Source organism: Phyllostomus discolor, chromosome 5 (genome assembly GCF_004126475.2).
Source record: "Phyllostomus discolor isolate MPI-MPIP mPhyDis1 chromosome 5, mPhyDis1.pri.v3, whole genome shotgun sequence".
NCBI classification, from domain to species: Eukaryota; Metazoa; Chordata; class Mammalia; order Chiroptera; family Phyllostomidae; genus Phyllostomus; species Phyllostomus discolor.
In genome coordinates, this window is record NC_040907.2 from 148,449,050 (window position 1) to 148,458,081 (window position 9,032).

Here is a 9,032-nt window from a genome sequence, read left to right on the forward strand (position 1 = left end):
CTTTTATCCATCTTGAGTTTTTTTCTGGTGTATTGTGTAAGAAGGTGATCTAGATTCATTTGTTTTGAATGTACCAGTCCAGTTCTTCCAACACCATTCATTGAAGAGACTTTGTTTACTCCATTGGATGCTCTTGCCTCCTTTATCAAATATTAATTGACCATAAAAACTTGGGTTTATTTCTGGGCTCTCCATTCTGTTCCATTGATCTGTGTGTCTGTTCTCATGCCAGTACAAGACTGCTTTGATTACAGTGGCCTTGGCCTTGTAGTATTTTTTGATATCAGGAATTGTTATCCTTCCAACTTGTTTCCTTTGTCTCAAGACTGCTGAAGCTTTGGGGTTTATTTTAGGGTCCATATAAATTTTTGTAATATTTGTTCCAGATCTGTGCAGTGTGTCCTTGGTATCTTAGTAGGAATTGCATTGAATTTATAGATTGCTTGGGTACTGTGGACATATTAATGATATTAATTTTTCCAGTCCATGATAAGGTATTTTTTCCCACTTGTTTGTAGCCTCCTTAGTTTCTTTCTTCAGTATCCTATAGTTTTGTGAGTATAGATCTTTTACCTCCTTGGTAAATTTATCCCTAAGTACTTTATTATTATTATTTTTGCAATAGTAAATGGAATTGTTGTATTAATTTCTATTTCTGATAGTTCATTATTGGTGTATAAGAATGGCATCAATTTTAAATATTGACTTTGGAACCTGCTACTTTGCCAAATGTGTTTATTAGGATGAGTAGATTTTGGTGAGGGGGGGGGAACTACACAGTTTTCTATATATAATATCATGTTGACTGTGAATAATGACAGCTTACTTCTTTTTCAATTTAGATGTCCCTTCTTTTTCATATCAGTTGTTACTAATTTTTTAAAAAATATTCAGTTGGGATGCCCTTTATTTCTTGTCTGATCACTGTGGCTAGGACTTCCAGTACTATGTTGACTGCAAGTAGTGATTGCAGACACCCCTGTCTCTTTCCTGACCTTAAGGGAAATACTTTTAGTTTTTGCCCATTGAGTCTGATGTTGGTAGTATGTTTTTCATATATGGCCATTGTTACGTTGAGGAACGCTCTCTGTATTCCCATTTTGCTGAGTGTTTTTATCATAAATGTGTGCTGAATGTTATCAAATGCTTTTTCCATATCTATTGATGTAATCATGTAATTTTTGTCCTCCACTTTGTTTATGTGATGTATCATGTGTGTTGATTTATGGATATTGTACCATCCAGGATTGTACCATCCTGGATAAAACCCACTTGATAAGGGTATATGATTTTTTGGTGTATTGTTGGATATGGTTTGCTAATATTTTGTTGAGGATTTTACCATCTAAGTTCATCAGAGATATTGGCCTGAAATTTTCTTTTTTTGTTATGTCTTTACCTGGTTTGGAATTAGGATAATACTGGTCATGTAAAAAGAGTTTGGAATTGGAAGACTCCCCTGTTTTTGAATTTTTGGGAATATTTTGAGAAGGATAGGTGTTAGCTCTTCTTTGAATGATTGGTATAATTTGTCTGTGAAGTCATCTCTCTGGGGCTTTTATGTGCTGGGAATTTTTTTAAAAATAGGCAATACCTCTTCATATATTTCAAATTATTAAAAGTTATTATTTTTAATTATTGTTCAACCACAGATGTCTCCATTTACACCCCATCACACCCCCCATCCCACCCATCCCTGTCTCCCACCATTGACCTTCTCCCTTTGTTTTTGTCCAAGTGTCCTTTATACATGTTCCGTAATGGCCCTTCCTGTATTATCCTTCTCCTCACTCCTCTCTGGTTACTACTTCAATTTCCCTAGTCGTTATTGGTCCTACTCAGGTTTTCTGCTTCTTCCTGATTCAGTTTTGGAAGACCATATGTTTCTAGAAACTTCTCCATTTTCCCCAGGTCATCCAATTTCTTGGTGTATAGTTGTTCATGGTAATTTCTTACAATCCTTTGTGTTCTGGGGTATCAGTTGTTACTTCTCACCTTTCATTTCTGATTTTACTTATTGGGTTGTTTCTTTTTTTTCTTCTTAATAAGTCAAGTTAAAGGTTTGTTAATTTGTTTCAATATACCAGCTCCTGGATTCATCAATCTTTTGAATTTTTTTTAGTGTCTATGTCACTTATTTCTGCTCTGATTGTGATCATTTCCTTCCTTCTACTCACTCAGAACTTTGTTCTTTTCTAGTTCTTTTAGATATAGGTTTAGGTTGTTTATTTGAGATTTTTCTTTCTTTTTAAGCAGGCCTGCATAGCTATGAACTTCCCTCTCATTGCTGCATTCACTGTGTCCTGTAGCTTTTGTGTTGTTGTGTGTTTATTTTCATTTGTTTCCTGGTAATTTTTTATTTCTTTCTTGATCTCATTGTTAACCTATTCTTTGTTTAAAACTGTTTTATTGATCCTCCATGTATTTGAGTGTTTTTTTTCATGTTGATTTCTACTTTCAGGGCATTGTGATCCAAGAAAATTCTTGATTTCAATTTCCTTGAATTTGGTAAGGCTTATTTGTGTTCTACCATGTGGTCTGTCTTTGAGAATGATCCATGTGCATTTGAGAAGAATGTATATTTTGCTTCTTTGGGGTGAAATGTTCTGTTGATATCAGTTAGATCCACTTGCTCTAGTTTGTCATTTAATGCTGCTATATCCTTATGATTTTTTTTATTTGGAAGGTCTGTCCATTGTTGGCAGTAGACTGTTAAAATCCCTGACTATAACTGCATGGCTATCATTCTCTTTCTTAAAGTCCTGCAAGACCTTCTTTATATATTTACGTGGTTCTATATTGGGTGTGTATATGTTTAGAAGGGTTATATCCTTTTGTTGGACCGAACCCTTAAGTATTATGTAGTGTCCCCCTTTGTCTTTTATTATGGACTTTGTTTGTAGTCTATTTGTTCATATGGAACTATTGCTACCCTAGCATTCTTTTCATCTTCATTTGCATGGAATATTTTTTCCATCTGTTCACTTTCAGTCAGTGTAAATTTTTTGTTCTGAGGTGGTCCTTGTGCAGACAGTATCTATGCAGGTCCTGTTTTCTATTCAGCTACCCTATGTCTTTTGATTGGATCATTTAATCCATTTACATTTAAGGTTATTATTATAAGTACTTATTCACTGCCATTTTTCCCCTTTGTACCTGCGTTCCTCTTTGTCTCCATATTTTCTTCTTCTTAAAGGAGTTTTTATAAAATTATTTTATTGTTGTTCAATTACAGTTATCTGCATTTCCCCCCTACTGCACCCCTCACCACAACCAAAACCCCCTCCCTCTCTTGCTTCCACCTTCCCCCTTGGTTTTGTCCATGTGTCCTTTATAGTAGTTCATGAAAACCCTTTCCCCCATTATCTCCTCTCACCTCCTCTCTGGTTACTGTCAGACTGTTCTTACTTTCAGTGTCTCTGGTTATGTTTTTCTTGCTGTTTTCTTTTGTTCATTATGTTCCAGTTAAAGGGTGAGATCCTATGGTATTTGTCCTTCACCGCCTGGCCAATTTCACTTCTTAAAGGAGTTTCTTTAGCATGTCTTGAAATGCTGGTTTGGTGGAAATGTACTTCAGCCATTTTTGGTTTTGTCTTGGAAGCTCTCTATTTTGTCTTCCATTTTCTTTTCCTTTCTTTATTTTTTACTTAGACAAATTCATCACATGATTTTATAATGAAACAAGTTATTTGTCAACATGGAACTAGAAAGAATTAATGACAATTTAACCCAGCGATATGTAATTACAAAGACTGAAAAGAAAATTGCCATCTAATCCAAACAGTGAAGACATATACTACATGTTCCCACCCTGAGATACTTACATTCATTTTTCAGTACTTATGCTTGATTTTCTTTTAAGACTTAGTGTTATTTTTTTGCAGGGTTTGGGAGGAGGCAATTTTTAAGAGACATTAATATAAAAGTATAGTTATTCCATTTTTATTATAGTATTATGTTCGAGCAAATTAAATTAAAACAATAGATATTTACTGTGGCAAAAGGATTAATCAGGGGCCATAAACCTTTGTATTTGTAATTTTGCTACACATTTAAAAATTATTCCTATAATACTACAGAGTGACTTACTACCCTTAATATATTTTTTTTAAGTTTCAGTGACAAGAGTAGACAAAATATAATTTTATTAATAAATAGTGCAAAAGCATCAGTGATAACTGTATAAACATTAAATTCCTTTAAACATCCATGTCTTGGCTTTAATGTTGTGCATATTGGCCTCTATAGCACTGCAAGTAAACACATGGAAATGTTTCCCATTTCCCTGAATAAGTATTCAGTTCTGACACTATTTACAAATTATTACGGACAAGGTAACCTTTGCAAAAATTAATATTCAATTGGATAGCCACCATTAAATGAATATTAAACAAGCAAGATGTAGGCTATGTTGAATATGCTCCAGATGTCAAGTTATAACCTTTAATGTTATTTAAAACTTAATTTTCTTTAAAGGGACATCTTTTGTATATGTGGGTGCTCAAATTAAAGCTGAGGAATGCATTCCTTGACCATAAGAACAAAATTCATACACAAGAGTGTATTTGTCTCCTGTAAAAGAAGCAATGAAATTGCTCATGATCTCTCTCTCCAGGCATCATTTCCCATACTGGTGAAAATGCTTCCAAACACCAACTCCAAATTCTGTCTTCAAAAAGACTGGTTCATTATATTCAAACAAAAAAGTAAAATTCCAGCAACACTAATGTTAACAATGAATCAATTAATTTTTTTTAGCATTCATAAAGTGTAACATTTCCATCAGTTTTCTATTATGTGCAGATTTATTTTCCTTAAGAAGAAAAATGGAGTTTGAATAGTACAGTCTGTGGTGTGGTGACATCAACAACTGCCAGTTCTTGCCCATCAACAAGTCCCAATTCTTTCAATGTCTTGGAGAGATTTGGTCTTGTTCGTTCTTCAGTAGAAGTTACTGGCTGTAAGTAAAGTGTTCTATTTTTTCCCTCTAATGTGGCTGTGATGGCTGGAGATTTCATCTGCAGAGAAGCACTATTGGTTAGATAATCCAAAACTTCCTGTAGTTTAGCTGATGGAGAAAACCGAATATTTTGTGGAAGCTGGCTACAAGCTGGGCAGTTTTCTTTTCTCTGTGCTTCAAATGTGTATGTGTACAGTCCATCTACATCATTGAACACCATGTCATTACTAAGTGGAATGTATGCACTTGTGGCTATTTTAAAAACCTCAGTGGTACACACAGCTTCAGTGACTTCATTTGTGGAAGCTACTGCAGGAATGATTCATTTCACTACCTCTTGAGTGAGTCTATATGTAACACCTTTAATACTACATTGTGATGTCCTGTCTAGGGGTTTTTGGAAAATTCATTGAAAGTGATCAGAATCATCTCCACCTAGTGGAACCCCTTCTCCAAAAGGTTGCTCCTTAGGCCACTGTAATACCCTTCCATACTCAATACAGTGTTCTGGTAGCCTGGGCATAGATGCAATGGTGCACATGGTAAAATTGACCTGTGGTGGACAAAGTTCCAGTGTGCATTCAATACAAGCAATCATTCCAGGCAGAATCACCCAGGCATTCTCTTTAAAGCCTTCTGTTCCCCCATCTATCAAAGGGACAATGGAGCTTGGATTTAATGCACCATCTTCATAATTTAGGAGAGATATCAGCAAGCTGTTTATCTATCTTCTGGCTATGATAGAGTCTAGTCCAAATACAATTATGTGAAATCGTTGATAGAAAGTGTCATTAAAAGCCTGGATCTTGTTGAAATGTGGGACTACATTGCAATTAGGAACTCGGTCATTTAGAAATTCTGCAGCAACCTCAGCTTTGCGTCTTCCAGCATTTTTAGGCCTAAATAAAAACTGCCTATTTAGATTGGAAGAATCTATAGTGTCCATGTCTATAACATGAATTTGTCTAAAACCAGACAATGCCAGATTTTTCAGGAGCTCATATCCTAAGTAGCCAGCTCAATGACTAGAACTTTACAGGTATCTAACAAAAACTGGAGAGATTCTTTGCTCAGTTAGAAATCAGGGTGCATGAAGAATCCAGATCACCTGAGGAAATTCTTTACATGGTTCCAGCAACCTTCCCAGCCTCCAGTGTCCCCACACCCACCGACAACAGCCATTGGCTCCTTGCCATCTGCCATATTTTTCTCTGCCTTTCCCAGGTACCTCCATGGCAGGGTGGGGGTCACCTTCCATTCTAAATGAGAGGCTTGCTGGGTAGAGAAATCTTGGCTGCTTGACCTTCCTTTTCATTACTGGAAGATTTCATGTCAATCCCTTCTGGCATGTATTGTTTCTGTTGAAAAATCAGCTGACAGCTTTATCAAAGCACTCTTGTAGGTAACTAATTGTTTCTCTTTCTGTCTTTAAGATTCTCTCTTTGTTTTTTAAACTTTGCCATTTTAATTGTCATGTGTCTTGGTGTAGGCCTCTTTGGATTCATCTTGATTAGGACTTTCTGTGTTTCCTGACCTTGCATGACTTCTTCCTTCAAGTTAGGGAAGTTTTCTTTCATTATTTTGTCAAACAAGTTTTCTATAACTTCCTCCCTTTCTTCTCCATGTTGTATTCCTATGATGCAAATGTTGTTATGTTACATTTTATGTTGTCCTAAAGTTCCCTTAAACCCTTCTCATTTTTTGAAGTTTTTTTCTCTATTTTGTTGCTCTGAGTTTTCTTTCTGCCTTGTCTGCCAGATTGCTGACTCAGTCTTCTGTTTCATCCAGCCTGCTTTTAATTCCTTCTGGTGTGTTCTGCATTTCAGATATTCCCTTCTTCCTTTTCATTTGGTTCTTATTCATAGTTTCTATGACTTTTCTCAGACTGATGTAGTTTTCACTAAGTTCTTTGAGTTCTCTCTAAGTTTCTTGAGCTCCTGATAACCATTACTTTGGATTCAATGTCTGATAATTACTTGCCTCAATTTCTTTTAGCTCTTTTTCTGGAAATTCCTGCTTTCTTTTCATTTAGAGGTTGTTTATTTGTTTCTGCATTTTAGCTGTCTCTTTGTAGTTGTTTTTATGTTTAAATAGATCTGCTTTGACTCCCTGTCTTGTTTTGTCAAACAAGTGAAAAAGTTTCTTGAGCTCCTGATCTTGAGTAGGGTAGCTGTATGTGTTAGGAGTTCTGTTATGGTAACCAGTGATGCTGACTCCTTGATCTCCTGATCTGGATGCTCTAGGGGTGTCCTGTGTGGGTTATGTGGGTTCTCCTGTTGTATTTTGGTCCTGGTTATTGTTGGTGCATTCATTGGTGGCATCTTCCCTCTGCCTGACTGGCAGACTGAGAGGCTCAACTCCCACAGTGTTTTGAAGGCTGTTGTATTGGATCTGACAGAACAAAGCAAAACAACACAAAAAGTGAAACCAAAACAAGCAATCCCATCAACCACAACAGCAATTTCAATGACAAAAGATCAGAGAATAAGAAAAATGGATTATAAAAAGAGGGAAATAAGAGAAAAAGAATAAGAGAAGACAAAAGGATGGAAAAGTGATTATGGGAGGGACAAATGCGGGACACCTAATATGAATAATGAATTAAAAGAGAAAAATAGGAAAACAGGACAAAGGGAAAGAATGACAAACAAAAACAATAAAGGAGAATGGGGTAATCAATGGTAACAGTAAAGTAAAAGATATGACAGAAAAAATAAAGCAATAAAAATGGATGCAAATAAAAAGTTAGGAAAAATATTAATAAAAGGCTATGAAAAGGAAAAAATAATGACAGTGACAAAAAAGAACAAAATAAAATTTGTCTAAGGAGACTTTAATGCTTGGCTGTTTGATTCTCCCTTTGGATGTGGCTCTACTCTAATCTCAATCAGATGTTGTTCACATTTAGCCCTTGGCAGTCTGTTTGAGGCTACTAGCAATCCACACTTTGTGACTGATTCCTCCAGGTTTGGCTGAACCCAGGATGGGCCATGTTGCTTTGCACAGCTCAGTTTTAACAACAATATGGGTATGTCAGCAAACAAGCCAAGTCACTGGAGGATCTGCTCTGTCTGTCTCTGCCTGCTGGGCTGCTATTGCCTTAGCCTAGTCATAGACCTGAATGTTCCTGAGATGGCTTCTTCTGGTGTCAGGGGAATGGGACTCCTGGATCTCCCATGGCAGGTGCCTTTCAGACTTAAGAGAAGATGGTGGGTGTGTTCCTCTACCCCTGAGTCAGTGATCTGAGTCTGTTCAGGATTATTTCCCTGTATTCAGCAGAGTGGGGGCCCTAGTAGGCTTTTGGGTAGGACCTCCAGAGTCCAGATTTGGGGTGTGCTGGAAACTTGGAGGGCATTTCCATGGCTTTCCCCCAAGGTGGAGACACCAGTCTGTTTCCTGGGAGAATATATGGTATGGTTGCATACTACAGCCAACCTCTGACATCCTCTGAGTCTGCCTATGCTGTTACCTTCTCAGCAGGGTTTAAAATGAGGAATGGGGGAAAAGGGAGAATAAAAGAAAAAGACACACACAAAACAAGCAAAAGCCAAACCACAGAAAAGGGGGAAAAGATGAAAGGTGGGGGAACAGGGTTCCAGAGGGAATGTGGGGTGATGGTAAGGCCATGATTTTCCACTGGGAGAGGCTTGCTTTCTCAAGCAAGATGGTTACTATAGAACACAGGTATATCCTGGCACAGAAAGCACCATAGCCACTCACCCACGTTGCTCCCTAGCGCCTCCCACCCTAGACTCTCCTTGAGAGATTGCAGTCTGTGCTGCCTTCCCTTTGCTGTGGGGCTCAAGGTGAGTGTTTGCAAACACAAGACCTGTGTTTTGGCAACTTTGAGAATTATGAGAGAAAAAAGAAAAACTACTAGTGGCTTCATGTCTAGTGGGTCTCGTCTCTCCCTAGCAGAGACAAACCCTGTGACTTTCACTGCTTGGTGCTGTGTGGTCTGCTTATTCCAAACCCAGGGTTCTGTGTCTGAGAGCCTGGTTTGTGTTCACCACTTCTGTTCTTTCAAGTGTAAGCTCCCACAGCTGGGCTGCTGCCCTGGCTTGCTGTCCTT

General features: G+C 37.4%; 1 pseudogene; it reads right to left on the reverse strand.

The window, feature by feature from the left end:
- Positions 1-4,663: 4,663 nt before the first annotated feature.
- On the reverse strand, positions 4,664-6,163 carry LOC114496068 (annotated as a pseudogene).
- Positions 6,164-9,032: the final 2,869 nt, after the last annotated feature.